This window comes from Alosa sapidissima, chromosome 7 (assembly GCF_018492685.1).
Source record: "Alosa sapidissima isolate fAloSap1 chromosome 7, fAloSap1.pri, whole genome shotgun sequence".
NCBI lineage: Eukaryota > Metazoa > Chordata > Actinopteri > Clupeiformes > Clupeidae > Alosa > Alosa sapidissima.
Genome location: NC_055963.1, coordinates 35,530,654 through 35,550,524, shown reverse-complemented (window position 1 = coordinate 35,550,524; position 19,871 = coordinate 35,530,654). Strand labels below are relative to the sequence as shown.

At 42.0% G+C, this 19,871-nt stretch overlaps 4 long non-coding RNA genes across 5 annotated transcripts in view; 3 read left to right on the top strand and 1 right to left on the bottom strand.

The window, feature by feature from the left end:
• The window catches only part of LOC121712915, a 14,221-nt gene extending 13,488 nt beyond the window's left edge, over positions 1-733 (top strand). The window contains exon 3 of the long non-coding RNA XR_006032697.1: positions 69-733. This is a non-coding gene — a long non-coding RNA (uncharacterized LOC121712915). The remainder of the gene's footprint in view (positions 1-68) is intronic.
• The window catches only part of LOC121712913, a 14,966-nt gene extending 1,117 nt beyond the window's left edge, over positions 1-13,849 (bottom strand). The window contains exons 1-2 of the long non-coding RNA XR_006032695.1: positions 13,791-13,849; positions 8,388-8,443 (exon numbers count right to left, since the gene is read on the bottom strand). This is a non-coding gene — a long non-coding RNA (uncharacterized LOC121712913). The remainder of the gene's footprint in view (positions 1-8,387; positions 8,444-13,790) is intronic.
• On the top strand, positions 10,141-19,871 carry LOC121712897. 2 transcript variants are annotated; one of them, XR_006032674.1, is made up of 4 exons: positions 10,141-10,574; positions 10,715-10,841; positions 10,959-11,024; positions 11,387-11,604. It is a non-coding gene; the product is annotated as an uncharacterized LOC121712897 (long non-coding RNA). The 2 variants fall into 2 exon arrangements; XR_006032673.1 differs by lacking the exon at positions 11,387-11,604 and adding an exon at positions 19,813-19,871 and having other exon boundaries at positions 10,143-10,574.
• LOC121712898 lies at positions 17,880-19,455 on the top strand. Its single transcript, XR_006032675.1, has 4 exons — positions 17,880-18,154; positions 18,948-19,016; positions 19,157-19,281; positions 19,396-19,455. It is a non-coding gene; the product is annotated as an uncharacterized LOC121712898 (long non-coding RNA).

Here is a 19,871-nt window from a genome sequence, read left to right as displayed (position 1 = left end):
GTGCTTGCCTCCATACTAGAGCTTGATAATGTGCTCTTCTAATATGCCATTGAGCAACATCACTCTAGAACAGGGATTCCCAAACTGTGGTACTCGTACCCCCGGTGGTACACGAGCTGCCACTAGGGGGTACGCGAGATGAAAAGGGCAATGGCGGAAAGGAGTTAAAAATGATTAATTAATTAATACTCTAATTAATTCATAAATAATACATAATTTCGAATCAGGTTATAATGATATGGAAACGTGAAATTAAAGGAAATCATTTGTAAACTCTATAATAGGGTATGTTTTCATTAAAAAATAAGCTACACACAATAGGCTACACGTGATTTCCTGCGGGCAGCCAGAATATCTGGCACGTTAGTTTCGTTGAAGTATAGGCTAGGTAGAAGGCTGTGTAAACATGGAAAACTGGCTAAAAACAGGGACACTGTCCAAAAGGCCTAATTAAAGCGATCGAAGAGGAGAAGCGAGAGAAACAGAGCAGGACACAGGTAACGATGGAATGGGATGGGGGGCAGACTAATGAAGGTGGAGATGGAACGCAGGGGGATAAAAGAAAGAACGAGACAGAAAAGACTGCGCGAAGAAAACAAAAGTATGATGAGGCATATAGCCCTAGGATTCACATGGATTGGGAGACAGACTGCCCAAAGCCACAGTGCGTGGTCTGCAGTGAGATGCTACCTAACCATTTTAATGTGGTTCTCCAGACTGTTTTTTTTTACGTGAGAGCTCATAGACCAGTTGCAGATTATGTTATCATGTAGGGCGGCTAATTAAACAACGATGCCTGGAATGCGTCAATAGAATGAGTTACTTTTTTATGTGTTGGATGGTGGGGGTACGCGAGCCGAGTCAGGATGTAGAAGGTGGTCCGCGGGGAAAAAAAGTTTGGGAACCGCTGCTCTAGAAAACATAGTGGCTCTGGCATAGTGTTATCACGATACCAAAATTATGACTTCAATACAATACCTGCCATAAATATCTTGATACTCGATACTGAAACAATATCCAAATCCTAAAATATCTGGAAAAGAAAGGACGCAGGCCTCCTCCAAGTGTATTAAGTCATTTGTGTTGAATTTGGTGCACTTTTGGTCAATTCTGGGCTTTAAACTTCTAAACTTCCTACATAATTGTGTGTGATTAAGTCCTTTATTGTTTGTTAAAGCTCATTTATATTGTGTGATGTTTTGGCAATAAATTACCTTTAAATAGCCAAAGTAGGCTAGATCAAGGTCAGTGCTCAAATTACTGCATGCAAATCACTTAATGCTATGCAGAAGAGCCTAATCTTTAGGCCATCTGATGTAGGCTACCCTAGGCCTTCCTGTGTGTATGGGATTTCTTTGACAGTTGCTAAGGAAAAAAAGTGAAGATAGTCTTCTTTGCTCCCAGTGTTATTTAATAAGTACGTTTTAACCACTCTTTGGGTCTTAATCAGATAGGCCTACACCTTTATTACATTACATTTGGCTGACACATTTTTAACCAAAGCGACTAACAACATGGTCACAGTTAAGTTTTAAAGCAATTCTCTTAACAATTTTAGGACAATTTAAAAACAGTAGAGTACAGTAAGAATAAGTGCATCAGCTAGTGCTGTTTTTAAACAGTTGAGTGTCAGTTCAAGGCGGGTGGTAAGTGCTAGCATCAGCAAAACTTGTTGTAAGTGGTGCTATGAGAGGAGATGTTCTCTAAAGAGCTGGGTCTTCAGGAGTTTTTTTGAAAAAGGAGAGGGATGATCCTGCCCTTGTAGGAACTGGCAGTGTGTTCCACCAACGAGGAACAGATGAGAAACGTTTGGATTGGCCTGACCGTATCTGTTGCAATATCTGTGTGCATTCCTACATTAGGTCTATTTCTTTGATAGTCAACATCATTTGCTACCACATAACAAATACCAAATAACAATACAAAAGTTTCTTACAAACTTTCCTGCATACTTCTTAAATGTGCTGCAGTCAGATGGGTGTCCTAAAGACATAACTAGATCTTGAGCATCTATTACCAGTGTTGAATGAGCAGTTTTTGCAGTGATCACTACTGGACATTCCACATTGCTAGACAGCACTTGAGTGAGGATAGACTTATTTCCACTTCACAAAAAACCATCGCTATCTGCAATAGCTACAGTACAGGGACATTAATCAGTTTATAGCTTAGGATTTGTCCTAGGTCCACTTCTCTTTCAGCATCATATGCAGTAATGATGCACTGGAGAACGTTTCTTTTTGTTGCACTATAAAGGATATCTTGTATAAATTTTGCAATAATGCAATCTCCATAGCACTGTTCAGCAACCCTCAAACAGGCACACTACCATTTTTTGCATGGCTGGAATTTGAATGATAGGAAAGAGCACCAGTGAGATGTTTTAACTAGGCAAGCACAGTCTCCTTTACAGTAAAAGAAAAATACAGTGTAAATCCTCTGTAAAGACTGACAACTGTTCATAATAATTAGTGACAAAGTACTTTCTACAGAAAAATGGGCAGTCACCTACTATCAATTTATTATCAAGGAATCTATTTTGCTTCTAAACGTCATACTGAATTTTAGTTATTATTTCAATTTATATTTTAATTTTAGCTTATTTTCATTTGCTACTTTAGGGTCATTGGTCAAATTGTTTACCGACTTTTCCTCAAATTTGCCAACAGGACTTTTTCTGAACGTTTCTTAGCTATCTGCTCTCCCTCTAATACAGATAGACAGACATGCAGACAGACAGACAGGCAAAACACAGACAGACAGACAGACACGTTACTTACCACAGGCAACCAATGCATTAAACACAACCAACAGCTTCATGTTTGTGTCTGCAAATGCTCTCTCTTGGCCAAGGCTTTTATACACACACACACACCTGCGCTGTAGCCTTACAATGGCATGAGCTAGACATCAGAATGAATAATTTCATGGGAAGAAACACAGCTGACCACCATGCTCAAACCTTACTAGCATATTGTGAAAGGTATGCATCATACTGTTCTCTGTGTGTGTGTACACATCTGTGCTGACTGCTGTGTCTTTCCTCTCAGCAGTGTAGATTAATGTGCTTCTTATCATGTGCAGGGACATCTCACAACCCTGTGGTGTTCCCACCTCTTGGCCAGGTGTGTTTGTGTTGCAGATGCGGGTGCATACTGTATGTGGGTGAAGTCCTAGGTGTGTGTGTGTGTGTGTGTGTGTGTGTGTGATGCGAGTGCATACTGTATGTGGGTGATGTCCTAGGTCTGTGCATAGCTGCCAACTCTCACGCATTGGCCGTGAGACACGCATTTGATTAGTTTCACACACTCAAACGCCACACCCCCGATTTCTCACGCTGAAGTGTCAACCCGGTCGGTCAGATGCCTGAAAAATGAGTTTAGCCTATCTATAGATCTATCTGTTAAGCCACGGTTATGCAATCAGAGACGGTGAGAGGGTTCAATAGCACCCTCTGTCTGTGGAATTTTCTAAATGTTCTCTCATTTGCGATGCTACTTCAGAAGCCATCCCAGGCGCATTCCCCCCGCATTTCCCCGGCTTCAGGTATGTGTAGTGCTGCTCCGGTACCTTTAAGCGCGCCGCAGCCGTGCCGTCGCTTACGTCATCACGCTGGCTTGTTGTCTAGCGTTAGCGGTAGTCTTTAAAAGCATGGAGCCGACACGGCCAGGCGAGTAAGCTCTGCCTGTGCCACGCAGTTCTGCATCAGCATTGGTTCTGCTGCTATTGCTTGTCCGCGAGCTATCCCTGCTGAGGCAGCGTTCGGCATTCCTACGGTTCCCTTTGGAGAGTGTTTCACTTGGTGACCTGCGTTCCTGCAGTAGCCCCTCGGTTTCATCTGTGCTCCGCATTTACGCGCTTACTACTTGCATCCTTTGCAGTGGTTTATCCAGTCTTCTTCCTCCCTCCGCGTTCTGGGTCCACATTCGTAACATTTGCCTCCGAGATCAGCTGGGTGTTCGGGCTCGGTGCATGTAAATATCAGGCTTTGGGCCGCCGGGTACTGTCATTCCCTCTTCACTGGGCCTACAACGAGCAGCGCCTCTGCATCGTCGGGCTCTGCTCCGGCTGCTGTTCTGCTTTTATTGAATGTCTTTCATTTATAGTATATTCTCACGCTGTTGCTTGTATCTGATCACGGCGGCACCCCACTTAGAGGGCATACGGCAGCGTGTGTGGGCCGACTGCAGCCAGTGTGTGCTGGAGTTTGTGTGTTGGTGTGTGTGTGCGTCCTTGCGAGTTTTGTGTGGTGGCGTGTGTGCGTGAGTGTGTGTGGGGTGGTAAGTGGGTATTACCCACTTACTATTGAGTACATTGTTTTGTGTTCTGGTTTACTTTGTTTCATCGTTTTGTGTTTTGATTTATTCTGTTAATTTATTGTTTGTGATTTCTGTACATATCCCGTAGGCATTGGTCAAGTTCACAGGGCCTGTGTGGGCCTCACATTTTGTCCCTCACGACTTGTTGTGCTGGTTAAGGCGCTTTGCTGTGCCCCCTCGGGGATGCGATATTTGCTGTGTGTGTATAGCTTGCTGTGCGTGTGTGCCATCACTGTGGTTTGTGAATTGCCTTACTACTAGCCCTGTGGGCTCAGCCATTGCCTGTGGGCACTGTACCGTGTTAATTGTAGTTTCTTTTCTTTTCTTTGGCAGGACCAGGGACGACCAGCAGGGGGGCCAAGCCATTGGTGGTGGGTATCCATGTCTGTGAGTTCACATTTATTGTAGTGTAGCGGCACCTGGGTGTGCAGTGCAGTGTATTTCACGTGTGGTCCTTCTGACCCACTCCATAGCTACGGTCCTCCCTCTGGTAAGCCCTCTGTCGTTTTGCTTTATTAATTAATGTACGTGTTTATTTTGGGTGTTTGTAACCATAAACTCACTTTCCCTCGGGGGATCATACTCCCCGGGGGTGGCGTAGTCGAAAGTACTTATTGGTTTCTGCCACTTACTACATATGGGATAATAGGAGTATTATTGAGTATTCTTCACGGTGAAGTGTCAACCTGGTAGGTCAAATACCTGGTAGATGAGGTTCAACTAAACTAAACCTATACATATGATATCACACATCATGTGAACGAGCGGAATCTAAGCTTTCCAATGATATTAGCGCCAAGTTGCTGTGATAAATGGTTCGCGATTATCATTGAACCGACGTGCAATTTAGGCTAATCATATTTGCATTTTGCACACCCATTACTCTCGGTTTAATATTTCACTAACCCTTCACACAACACGTGGCAAACCCAATATCACAATAAACAGCAAACCGTACCGAATACGAGGATATAAAGCATGCCTCTGTGCAATAAGTGGTTCCTGTGTAATCCGGTTTTGAAATTGCAACACATTTCTACATAGCCTCATTGGGACGAAATTATAATGTATTCTAATGTAAACTATTTGTCAGTAGGCCTACATACATTTTTGTAAATTGCTCAGCCATAGATTATCCCACTATCATGGTTCTTATATTGTCAGGTTTGAGCCAATCCCACTTACACAGATAAATGAATATATTTATATTGGCATGCTTCCTAGTGACATTAATGCAAACATATGAAGAAAATCAAATAACGAGACACAAATATTGATATAAAGCCTGACATAAGCCATTTGCAAACATTCACATCATGCAGATATGGGTACATCCTGAAAAAGAAATAGCATGTATAGGCTATGTATAGCATGTAAAATAGCTTAGGCTACAGCACAAATATTTCCATAAAAATAAGCAAGACCTCTGAATTTATTTTGAAAGTGCACCTGATTGATAGCCTGGCTAACGTCAGACCTCATCTCATTAAGATGGGGTCTGGAAACTAGACGTTCATTTTCTCGTATTTGAAACGTGGTTTACGAATGCCCAGAGCCGTTTATTGGGTTTATTGAATGTCTATCAAATGCGTCCGTACGTAGCTCATAACGGCTTCGGTGTGTCGTCATCGTCTTGCTGCCCTCCCTCCGTTCTGTGATTGGTCCCCTAACTGAGGCAAACATTTTGCTCCATGGAATCCAGGCTGCCTAGCAGCGTGAATAAAATCGTGCGCATAAGGCAGCATGGGAAAACCCAGGCTACCTGATTGATGCATTTAAAAGTTAAAATATACAAAAACATTTTTAAATTCTTACAAAAACACCCACCCACTTTTTAAAGTTGTTAGTTTGGACCCCCCCACTTTTGCCGTGCGAAATACCAGTGCTGTTTTTTTTAGCATCTGTTTAGTGCTTCATAGTCATTTTCATTGGATTCTCCCATTTGCGTGTAAATTGCTCATAAATCTTTTTTTTTTTTTTTTTTTCATTCTCCCATTCCGCTTCTGTCACACACACAGTGACAAGCGCCAAATCCCCCGCAGTGTTGAAGAGATCAGTCGTCCCCCCTCACTTTTGATAAGGTAAAAAGCCTTTTTGGTACGCCAAATAAATAATAACCTATAGGTTTACGCTAGGCTATGTAAAACTCCCCATTAACAGCATCACGTCACTAACCACAGCTAAGACTGCACAATCTCGTATTTACTCTGTTGGATATCTGAAGCCAGTTTGTCTACTTAGATACTGTAAATCCTCAAATTATGTCCGGGGTCTTAAGACAAAGTATAGGCCTTTAGGGGCAGGATTGTATTCGAGACAGCCCTTTATTTCTTATGCGAGTTTTATTTTGAGACATGCGTTTCTTGGAGCGGCATACTGGTAGGCCTTCAAAAGCATGACATTTTCGGTTTAGTTTGATATTTAATTTACTTTTGGACTGTTTGATTATATTGTTAAATGTTTGGACTGATGGGCACTGAAACTTGGGGAGGTATTTGATGATCACTATTATGTTCCATGTAGTTGAAGGAGTGTCGGAATTTCAAACAAACCATCTGCTTTCATGCATTCATTGAACGTCCGCAGGGCTGTAATGGAAACTTTATTGCATAGCCAGGTAGCCTATATATTAAGTTATTTTTAAAATATGCATGATTTACTTTTTATTAATTTTGTAGGCTGGCTTTATTTTGTTATATAGAAGTATCTAAATAACCTGTTAAAATGTACCAGAATTCAGGAAATTGCATCTAGTCCCAAAATATTTTTCTGGGGGAGAACCCCCATACCCCCCACTAAAATGTCCCACCCACTTTCAGAATGCATCCGACACCCATGGTCCTAGTAGTAGGTTAGATCCCTTTGATTTAATTTAACTCTGGGACCCTGGTCCCAGGGATTGATTACTGCATGGGCCTTCCGAGCCCAGGCCCAGGGGCCCAAGGTGTCAGGGGGCCCTGAAGCCCAAGCCTTTGCATGGAATCATTGCCTCAATATCAACACATCAGGATGTAGGCTATGAATCTGATTGAATTTAGCCAAAATGCACCAGAATACAGGATATCACATCAAACAAATGTAAAAAATTCTGGGGGAGGACACACAGGTGTGTGTGTGTCTGTGTGTGTGTGAGACTGCTGTGTTTTTCCTCTCAGCAGTGTAGATTAATGTGCTTCTTATCATGTTCAGGGACATCTCACAACCCTGTGGTGTCCCCAACCGTGTGTGTGTTGCAGTGCATATGTGGGTGATGTCCTAGGTGGGTGTGTGTGGGTGTTGCAGATGCGGGTGAGTAATGTCCTAGGTGTGTGTGCATGTGTATGTGTGTGTTGATGGGTATGAGGGTGGTGCCCCTGCCCTGTGTGTGTGATGCCCATGCCCATACCCTCAGGTGTGTGTGTGTGTTATCCATGCTGTGCGTGTGTGTGTGTGTGTGTGTGCGCGTGTGTGTGTGCGTGCGTGTGTGGTATCCATGACCTGTGTGTGAATGTGTGTGTAGGTGTGTGTGTCTGTGTGGTGTCCATGCCCTCAGGTGTGTGTGTGTGTGTGTGTTATCCATGCTCTATGTGTATTTAGCGATTTCTCCTTTCTTATGCTGTTCTTAGCTGCGTTGCAAACAACTGAACAAACTTGCGTTGCTTCATTGTCTGGGGTTTCTGGCGTGTGCTGTTAAGTAGTCTGATTTCGCTCACCTGCTGCACGCTCACCGTTACGCGCATGTAGCAGCAAGGCCGCTGTCACATGCACCCGCATGCAGGCACACCTCCTGGCAGATCGCCGCAACAGTGTGTGTGTGTGTGTGTGGTGGGAGTGTTAATGAGGGTGTGACCAGTACAAATATTAGGTCCTTCTCAGTACCTTCTCCTGTGTGCTGCACTTACTGACTACAGGTCACCCTGACCTACCGTGCCCCATACCTGCCCACCTTCCTCCTGCGCTACACACACTTCCTGTTCGTCCATCACAGGTGATGAAGACCACTTGGTCATCAGGGGGGTTTGCGTGTTGGGCTAATTGCAGCGTTTACCACTTGCCACTAGGAGGTAGTATTTCATTAAGACAGCTTACCTTACCAGCTCAGTTAGGAGTCGGCCATATTGTTGTTGCCAGCATTACAGACGTTCCTGTTACAGAGGTTGAATATTAAGCTGTGAACATAATTCATGTAAGTCCACTGTCATTCTTTATTAGTATTTTGTTGCTGTCAAGGTTGGTTAAGTTCCTACTGATATTTATGTTAGACATGTGCATGTAGGAATTACTGATTGTAGCTTTTGCTGCTATTTTGTGTATTGCTGCAGGGCTTCTTCATCTTTGTCATTAAACAAGTAATCTGACAGAGAAGTGTGGTAACACTTTATAACTAGATTTGCAGTTCCGAGGAACTGCAAGAGTGGGTTTGATCAGGGGCATGGAACTCGGCCTCATCCAAGGATTCCAACGGTACCTCATTTATGAAAATCGGGCACACGGATCAAAAGTTATCTGCATTAACGCAACATCCAATAAGCTAAAACGCATAAATATCGTGGTTGCTATGCTGGTTGCTAGGGCAATCGTGCTGGTTGCTATGGTGGTCACTAGGTTAGAAGGCCAGCGCCTCCTGAGAGGCCTGAAGGGTCAGTTCTGAGGTTGTTGGCTGCTGGAACCAAAAAATGGACTGCATTTTCTTAAAAGACAATGTGACTGAATGTGACTGAAGTGCGGGCAAACTTGTTTAAATGATCACACGACGCCTCCTTGCTGCTTTGTCATCAGCCTTTCTCAAACTTTTTTGACCTGAGGCCCAGTCAAGGCATACTTTGGGGTCATAGGGCCCACCTACATGAACCCACCCCCCATCAAATTGTAATGATATCACAATTATTATTATTTTTATACTATATTGCTATACATGCACTTCAAAACAGTCAATGTTTAAAGTGCTAAGATTGTTCACAAAAGTTTGTGAAAGCATGCACATCAGAGTACTGCTTTACTAATGTAAAATATAATTAGGCCTACAATAGTTTCATTGTTTTTGCATTGTTGCATGATGCTTGCATGAGAAATACTTCTCAAAACAACAGCAATTATATGGGTGCCGTTGTTTTGGGATGTTTCCCTCATGCAAGCGTCATACACTGATAGAGTATATATTAGGGGTTTGCACGGCGTGTCATCAGATTTGGACGTTGCCATATTGGAGATACTCGCCTCATTAGAAAGCATTAGGCACTGAAGTAAATCCCTAACATCGTCAAGGAAAATGGTTAATTATTGCCGTGTTTTAGGTTGTACCAATAGGTCAGACTGAGAAAAACATCTGGTGTAGGTATCAACTTCCAAAAGTTATTAGAAAACCAGGGAGAAAGGAGAATAATGCCAGAAGTTATCAGAGGAAGGGGGGCGCTTGTGGTTGAACTTGGTACTTCGTCTCCCTCACCCAACTCATATGGATCTGCGCTGCCAATAAACTGTAATTTCTCGAAACATCGCGCATTTTCTTGTGGTCCAAGTCCTGCCCTATATGCCTTTGCATCTTAGCCGCATTTTGATGAGCATTTTTGTTGTTTAGACATGGCTACAATCACGTAAGATATCCAAAGTGCATAATACTCCATTGTACTTCATTCACCGAGTATCGCCAATATGGCCGCGCGTGCTGGGTTACCATGGTTACCGGCCAGAACGTGACGTCCGTGCAAACCCCTAATATGCTATTTAATTACATTTCATTTGAATGCCTGAATGTAAGAATTCAGGAAACACAATACCAGCTTTTAACATTTCTGTTGTTTACTAGTTTATTACTAGTCTATTAGTGCTATACATATATTGAAATCACGTTTGCGATGCAAACCTTGATTAAGGTGATACTGGCACTGGTATTTCAGTCAATGAAGTCAGTGAAGCACTCGTCTGCTATGATAGCTACCTACAACTTTAGCATGTTGACTCACTGATAATGGTTTAGCCCTAGCCTCTAGCTAGCTGTGCATTAACGTTTGCATTTTGCCAAGTTTGGAATCATAACATTACGTAACTTTAGTTTCTATCTGCCATCTTTGTAATGAAAGCCTCGACATTTTAATCACTGTTTAAGTCGGTTCAGACAACTATTGGCATCGGTTTGTGATTTATTATGCTAACGTAACTTAACTGTATGGAACTTAGTCCCCATCTTCTATTTTGTTTGTTCTGCAGCGTCAACTTTTATCGGCTGGATTCTAGCATCTAACGTTACGATTGCCTCTGTTGGGTTTGCTTGATCAAGTAAGATACTTTCTGGGTTGTTAAAATGTAATGTGAACACATTCCCATAGCATTCCAAAATAGACCAGAGATGCTTGTACTATATGTATATTTGGAAATTTTGGGATTGCAATAACCATAATGATATCGTTAGGTAACAGCCATCGTTTCGGGGACTCTGATGACAGTGAAGAGCCAGAAAATGGTGACTTTGCATCTCTGAGGTACCTTCCAACTCGCCTGGTATATCAGTTGAAGCCTCAAGCCCAAGCCTATTGCACTGGCAAAGTAAGTAATACTCTCTTAACATTGAAATAACTAAATCATAATAATATTAATATTAGAGATATGGTTAACATTCTTAGTGCTAAAGACATTCCCCTCTCTTTGTATCTATTCCTCCAGCTCCACCATGTCGCCGAGTGCCAGGCAGCTGAGTCACTACCCCTCAACCTGGAGAAAACTGTTAAGGTAAAGACTGATCTCTGAAATAATATTGAATACAGTGGCCCCATCTATATTAACACAGCAGTAGTCACTCCATTTCAGATCAACAGATTGCATCTGCATTACCATCTGAGATTTTCTGCATACTTTATCCATTACTTTCAAAATCTCAGCCAAATATTTTGTCAGTTAAAACATCTGCATTCATGCAATATTGCCTGAAAAGTTCATTCATTATTATCAGATTGTATTGAAACACATTGATTTCAATGTCAATCCATTCATGGAGTTGATATAGATAGTGCATACCAAAATATTGAAACATACAAATTCATGTCCAGCATGACCAGAGATTTGATTTTGTTTGCCATTGTTTGGCCCTGTAGCTCTCAGCCTACCATGGTTAACAGATCACAACCATTTATCTCCCTCACCATGGGGCAGGACCGCAACACCTACACCTGCATTTAACATACGGAGAGTTACTCAAGGTAGGGACTGATCTCTGAAATATTAGTGAATAGAAAGGCCCCATGTGTATTATCAGTCATGGTTAACAGATAACTACCATTTAATACAATTTTTTTCCCCCTCTCGCACACCACCCACCTCACTATGGGCCAGGAACGGCAGTCCCTCCTCAACTCCCTCCACCCCCACACCAGCCCTCAACGTGCAGCGAACAGAGGAGCTTTGTAAGTCATGTTTCTTTTTTAATTTAATCTCCTTAATACCTATCTCATATATTGTATTGTGTAGGCATACTTGGCTTTGGATGCTACATACCATACACATAAACATATCTGTTTGATTACAGGTGCTGTGAGGAAAAACATGGTGACACGGTCTGCCACGGACACTGAGGTCACCAAACACGCAATCAGGTGTTTCAACCGGCGGTGGATCGGGCAACGAGGAGATGTGTTCCGCCTCCATCCACACAAATGGAGTAATAGGAGAAATAAGCATTAAACAATCTTTTTATTGAACTTCTTGTCATTCACCAGTTATTCATTTTCTGATATTTTAGCTGTGCATAGCGCAGTATTTCATTGAAGTTGTAGCCTATTAGATAAAATATTTCATGTCTGCACTGACCTAGGCCTATAAAGCACTAAATTAGGTTTTGACCACAAAATGAATGTAAAGTAGCCTAGGCAATGTAGGCTACTTAACAAAAACAGAATAGCTTATAACCTGTAACTTTCCATAAATGTCCATTTTATATTTCCATTGAGTAGTGATCACGTTTGTACAGTAAATTGATGTCTTGACGTAAACCTTTTCTGTTAGGTTTATTGACAGTATTTTTAAGTTAAAAATACGAGGCAATGCAGATTAATCGTAGGCCTATATTGCTGTAGTAGCCTAGTGATAGTTTTACTTTTATCCTATAGTTGCCTAGTTTTATCCTATAGCAAGAACAGAAGGAATTCTGAAAATGAGATAAACGGGTCCAAAACGGACACGGGCCAGATGAGCCTTTGAGTCCGTTGCGGGTCCGCGGCGGATGTATGTATCAATTTGCGGATCCCAAACAGACCCGCCGCGGAGGTAAGGTTTTAATCGCGGATGCGGAGTGGATGCAGTGCGGAGCCACGGCGGGTCCGCGATTCGCCTTTGTAGCGGATCCGTTCCTGAGAGCATCTGGACTCCGATACGGGTCCGTTTCGCGGGTCCGTTCCGGAAGGCGTCATACCTCCGCGGCGGAGTCCTTTTGCTGTGTGGGTTGTAAATGTGCTAACGCTTACTTGAACGTTCCCTATAGGCCTTTATCACTGCAGCCAAAGTAGGAAGTGAACAGCCCTGTTCCTGTGTGAGCACAGGTGTTTCTAATTAAGTGTCAGATTCGGCCACAGTTACTTCAACCAGAGGCCTCGTTAATGTTTTTAGGAACACCTGTGGTTTGCCTGCCAACAGGAAATTCAACAGCCCTGCTTCAGCTGCCTGTGGGCTGCCGTGATAAAGGCCTATTGTGGCTTGTGGGGTAGAATCTAACTTTTTAGCGCACGTGGAACACTAAATTATAAAAAAAAAATTACACGCACATGTTGAATGAAATTTGACTTGTGCTGCAATAATTAAATCAATATACAATTAAGACAATAAAGAGACCAAAATGTGTTAATTTATGTTGCCTAACAAAACCTATACAACAGAAAACGTTCATCTTAACACATAGATTTGCAATTGCAAACTCTACCGAAATTATTTGTAGCCTATGTGGCCGTCCTCACGTTATCGGTCATTGACTTGGGCAACAGCGTAAAACTTTATCAGGTGACCAGTCGGCTAAAAATGCTTAGTTGTTTGATGCTGTATGAGACATTTTACTGCACAACAAAATGATTACACGTTGGGCTTAGAGGGCAAACTGTACGATTTTACTTGATCTGTAAGACAATAAAGAGACCAAACAGTACGAGAAGGAGTTATAGTGGGCTACTGACTGTTGTCATTACATGAATGCAGAATGGGCATTTTTCACAGGTAATGAGGAACTTCCCGTTTCTTCTGTCACAAATGAATGTGTTAATACAACAGAAAACGCTCTTCTTAACACATAAATTTGCAAAATCTACCGAACTTATGTGGTTGTCACGTTATCTGTCATTGATTTGGGCTACAGCGTAAAACTTTATCTAGCTTCATCTAACTAGTTTATCAGTATGTGACCAGTCGGCAAAAATGCTTGTTTGGTGCTGAATGAGACATTTTACTGCACAACAAAATTACTACATGTTGGGCTTGGAGGGCAAACTGTAAGATTTTGCTTGATCTGTATGTTACCTGGCTGATGGGGCACGGGAGAAGCAGCCTGTCAGCGACCATGCCTGCTATCTGAAGACCTTACTGAACGGCTATGGTGCTGCGCATCTGGCGTGCCCTGCGCACGACCGCGCGAGTTCACGTGACAAAGGAAGAGAGATAGGCTGCTCGGGTGTGCGCAAGGAGGTGGCTCATTTCGGGGCATTGTTTCAGTCGTTTTTAATGGCTCAGGTTTTCAAAAGATCATTTCAAAACCGGGCATTTTCGTTGATAAAAAGGCAAACTTCCTAGTGCTTTAGCACCACCTAGTGTCTATGTATGCACACCTATAACTATAATAAACTGTAACTTACTGAGAGCTAAGGTAATTCTGATTCAGACTCTCAAGTAACATCCAAACAGTGTGATGAATGGCCATCACATAAAGCATATGACAACAGCAAATAGCTGTTAGCCTAACTTACTTATCGTTGACGTTGACACGTTCATAAGTGTACTGTTTTTCTTTTTAATAAACTGCCTGTAGACTTACACAGTTCTCAATGCTTCGGTTTACATGTAGATACCCTCATCAGTGTTGCGCGGTCTGCCCGAAATTAAGCGGTTGCCCGCGGATGACCGCGGTTAAGAGTCATAAACAAAATATTTTAATGATATTCGGGTCATTTGCGGGCGGGTCAGTTAAAATTAATTAAATATATATTTTCTACAAATAGGCCTTAAAATATCACGAGAAGGCTAGCTAGCATCAATACAGTAAAGTCAACAGTAAAGAAGCTGAAGAAGTGAGTTAAAATAATAAAGACACCCCTTCAGGAAAAGCGATAGGCTATGGGAAATATTGGGAAAAGTTCTTAAAGAAGATGACCGTAGTACAAGTTTCTTGTACTATGGTATATGGTCTATGTAGGCCTACTTCTTGCGAAGCCATTTAAGTATGACAGCCAAAACGCAGCCTACAGGAATAAATGTTATGGCACAGACTACACAGCCATATCTACCGGTATAGGTTCGCGCATGTATAAAAGTTACCTTAGTTTGTTGTGTTTGTGACTTTAAACAGTGGATGTGCTTTAGTAAAGCTTTGTGCTTCATTCAGCATTACAGTTCTTACGCTAACGTTTTGACCAGCAATGTATCTCTCTTGCCTACCTTGCCTCACCATTTCTGTTTTCGAAAGAAAGATGTATGTCCATAGCCTTCAAATCTTATCCTAGTGTTCTAATCCTTGGTGGTTGCGTGCATGCTTGCGCTCTTATTCTCATTCTCTGTCCTGCGCAAACATATGTCCTGCATGCCTACTGCGTGTAGTTCTAGGTACTGCATAAAGTTTAGCAAATAAATTAGTTTGTTTTACAGAAATGGCCTACTGTCACACTGTATGCAGGCTATAACCAAAAGCACACATTTTGTAAATAAGCGGGTCGGATCGCGGGTCGGGTATAATTTTGTCCTAATTAATATTCGCGGTCCGAGTTGCGGTCGGGTTGATTAAAATATCGGGCGACCGCGGGCCGCTTGTGACCAAACCCGCGCAACACTGACCCTCATTATGCTACGGTGTAAGTGTGTTGCTATTTGGAGCCTTGGTAGCGATTTATTGTTACTACGTTTAGTTCAAGCATCGTTGTTTGGTGGGTCAGGTGACGAGCCGTCGAATCACAGCACAGCACCCAGAATGCATTGCAACACACCGTCATGAAGGGACTCCTCGTTAGGTCGGCTTTAAATAGCATACAGAACCTGTAGTAAATTAACGTTGTCTGTAAGCTCCACAGATCGTGGCAAGACAATTTAATTGATTGTGGACTTCTTGCCGGGCAATGATGAGTAACTTAACTTGAATAGTAGTGTTGCGTGGATGTGCATAATATCTAGGGTTGGGTATCGTTTGGGTTTTATCCGATACCGGTGCTAAATCGATACTTTTAAAACGGTGCTGGTGCCAAAACGGTGCCTGAACCGGTACTTTGTTTTTAAAATGTTTTAAATTAAAATGGTCTAAAGCATGAATTGCTTTTTTTTATTGATAAGACAAATTTGAACATGAAATTGAACTGTTATATTCAATTTACTATCAATATCTCATTGCTCCTACGAATAATACATTTAAATGTTAAAACAGCATGACATGCATGCCCACACAATGGTAAGCTCTGCTTTCACGTTTACCCAGTGTAGGCGGTTTGCCATAAGGTATGTTAAAACCGCTTGCCATAGAACTGCCAGGTCATGAACAACGGCATTTGCAAGCAAGATAATCTAACAGGGACTCTACTTTCCAGTTAATTCAGTGTTTCCAAATGCTTCAAGACATTTCATGTCTAAACCCATAACACGCAATAGTTTTTAACATGTTAGGCTACATGTCAGTGTTGAAGTGTTTAGATTCCCAGCGCTAGCCTAGTAGGCATTTTAACAGCAACTATGGCTATGCGCTAACACCAGTCAATTGAGTTTAATTAGCGATAACGTACGGAGATGGTTTCGTAGCCTCTTTGACAGCTCAGTGACATCAGGTATGTAACCTACATATTTATGTTTTTGCCAGCTAACTTTTAACATGATCTTCATATTCATTGTGATGCTATATGGGCCTCATGCACATGAAAGATTAACATCATGCCATTATGTTGTTTATAATAAAATAAAGTTTTCACTTACAACTTTGCTGATAACATTTCAAATAAATGCCAGTTAGCACTGACCTAGACGTGAGGTTAAATTTTCATACCGTTACATCCCTAGACAGGAGCTCGCAATATTGCTTTAAAGTTAGCTACTTGGGCTCACGCAAGCTGTCAAACACTGTCCACTCGCCTATGTGGTGCACCCTTCTGGTTTATACATCCAGTGTTTATGTTAGCTAACTGTATCTGGATGTGTTGCTATCAGAGCAAGAGATGTCGCATGACATGCAGTGGTGCCTCGTATAAAAAATTAAATAAAAAGAACGCTATTTAAGCACCAACATGAGGCACCGAAATCCATGTTGTTATTCGATGCAGTTACTACCGTTTGCGTCGGCACCGGTGCCATATTAGAACCGTGTTTCGGTGCCCAACTCTAATAATATCTGAATGAATGTGTGTTTCTCAATGTTATAATCCAGGGGTTCTCAAAGTTTTGATTGGTGAGGGCCAATTCAGGAACCCAACATTGAACTGAGGGCCGCCAAAGGGGCGGGGGGAGAAAAAAAAATAACTGGAAAAAAATCCTATTTGTAATCATTTTAAAGACCAGGTTGCATCTCTACAGTTTCTATTTATTGCATGAAACATATTTTCATTCATAACTGAGGCTAAACCTGGCAAAACAATGCACACACAATCCCTGGGGTTCTCTACCCTCAACAGACAAATGTGGGATATAACAGTTCTGGTTGCAGTCCATTTCAAGTACAAACTTATTCAGAACAAACAGTCTCAGTGTGCCTTGCTTCCTATCAGTATAGGCCTTATTCTGGGCCAATTCCAGCTATCAAAGCACCACTGGAAAACCTGACGGCTACGAAACACCACTAAACGGAGATTCATTCTTTTCAAAGCACACAGTACAGTTGTAACATTTTTACAGATGTTATCAGATGTTATCGCGGGCCGCCAGAAATGTTTCCGCGGGCCGCCATTGGCCCCCGGGCCACACTTTGAGAACCTATGTTATAATCTATGCAGCTGTTTACATGACTAAGTTTGAATGGAGCTAGCTGGGCATTGAATCGGGCTTAATGGATTGGGGATTATTTTTATTTTTATTTTTTTAAATGACCTGTATGAACATGGATTCACTTTAAAAAAAAAAAAGATGGCAGAGCGCGAATCTTTTTTTACATGATTTGGTGCTGGCAAGGCATTGAACTGGGCTGAATGGATTTGGAAAATATATATATATTTTTAAATTACCTGTATGAACATGGATTCACTTTAAAAAAAGATGGCAGAGCGCAAACACTTGGTGCTGGCAAGGCATTGAACTGGGCTTCTTTCAAGGATTCCAACGGTACCTCATTTATGAAAATCGGACATACGGGTCAAAAGTTACATGCACACACCTTCATATACACAGACAGCCCAGCCCAGCCCATTAGACATTGTCAGATGGCTTCCCACACAGCAGTAGACTCCTAGGCGGATCCGCCTTCAAGACGCCAAACCCGCGTGACTGTCGCATTCGTTTTGGTGCCGCACAGAGGATCAGCTCCGCCTCCAGGCGGCCCCGTAAATTCTACTGTCAAACAGCGGATCCTGAGTGGACCCATGTCGGATCCGCGGGCGCGGACGCGCATTTACTGTAACGGTTGAACATGACTGTACACCAAGAGCCAAGAAGAGTCATACTAGTGGATATTTTCTTTGCTGGGACACGGTTGCGCTGAACCCTCTCGAGTAAGTGATATTTATTAATATATTGCGACATTCACAATAGCTAAACATTGGCCTTTGTGGTTTTATAATCATCATGTTTATTAATTGTAATGACGTTGTTTGATATTAGGACGTTAACGTTAGTGCAACCAGAGACGTTTGTCATTTTGTGCAACAGTTTGTGCAAAGTTAACGTTATTGTTAGCTGTGATGCTCATATGAGTCTGTAGCCTATCTGGTTTAAAATGGGATAGCAATTTCGGCAGAATATGTTATGGTAGTGTGATTTAAAAAACACACATTGTTATTTAACATTGGTCTGGTCTTGTCTGTTTTAATGTGTCGCTGTTGTCCATATAGTGCTACTATGCTAGCGGCATATAGCTGCTAGCTAGCATGCTGCTAGGCGCAATTGCATAAGTTATTGCTAATGTCTATTAGTGCTATACATATATTGAAATCACGTTTGCGATGCAAACCTTGATTAAGGTGATATTGGCACTGGTATTTCAGTCAATGAAGTCAGTGAAGCACTCTGCTATGATAGCTACCTACAACTTTAGCATGTTGACTCACTGATAATGGTTTAGCCCTAGCCTCTAGCTAGCTGTGCATTAACGTTTGCATTTTGCCAAGTTTGGTCTCATACGTAACTTTAGTGTCTATCTGCCATCTTTGTAATGAAAGCCTCGGCATTTTAATCACTGTTTAAGTCGGTTCAGACAACTATTGGCATCGGTTTGTGATTTATTATGCTAACGTAACTTAACTGTATGGAACTTGGTCCCCATCTTCTATTTTGTTTGTTCTGCAGCGTCAACTTTTATCGGCTGGATTCTAGCATCTAACGTTACGATTGCCTCTGTTGGGTTTGCTTGATCAAGTAAGATACTTTCTGGGTTGTTAAAATGTAATGTGAACACATTCCCGTAGCATTCCAAAATAGACCAGAGATGCTTGTACTATATGTATATTTGGAAATTTTGGGATTGCAATAACCATAATGATATCGTTATGTAACAGCCATCGTTTCGGGGACTCTGATGACAGTGAAGAGCCAGAAAATGGTGGCTGCATCTCTGAAGTACCTTCCAACTCGCCTGGTATATCAGTTGAAGCCTCAAGCCCAAGCCAATTGCACTGGCAAAGTAAGTAATAATCTCTTAACATTGAAATAACTAAATCATAATATTAATATTAGAGATATGGTTAACATTCTTAGTGCTAAAGACATTCCCCTCTCTTTGTATCTATTCCTCCAGCTCCACCATCTCGCCGAGTGCCAGGCAGCCGAGTCACTACCCCTCAACCTGGAGAAAACTGTTAAGGTAAAGACTGATCTCTGAAATAATATTGAATACAGTGGCCCCATCTATATTAACACAGCAGTAGTCACTCCATTACTTTCAAAATCTCAGCCAAATATTTTGTCAGTTAAAACATCTGCATTCATGCAATATTGCCTGAAAAGTTAATTCATTATTATCAGATTGTATTGAAACACATTGATTTCAATGTCAATCCATTCATGGAGTTGATATAGATAGTGCATACCAAAATATTGAAACATACAAATTCATGTCCAGCATGACCAGAGATTTGTTTTTGTTTGCCATTGTTTGGCCCTGTAGCTCTCAGCCTACCATGGTTAACAGATCACAACCATTTCTCTCCCTTAGCACCTCACCATGGGGCAGGACCGCAACACTCTTCACCACCTCAACTCCCTGCACCTGCA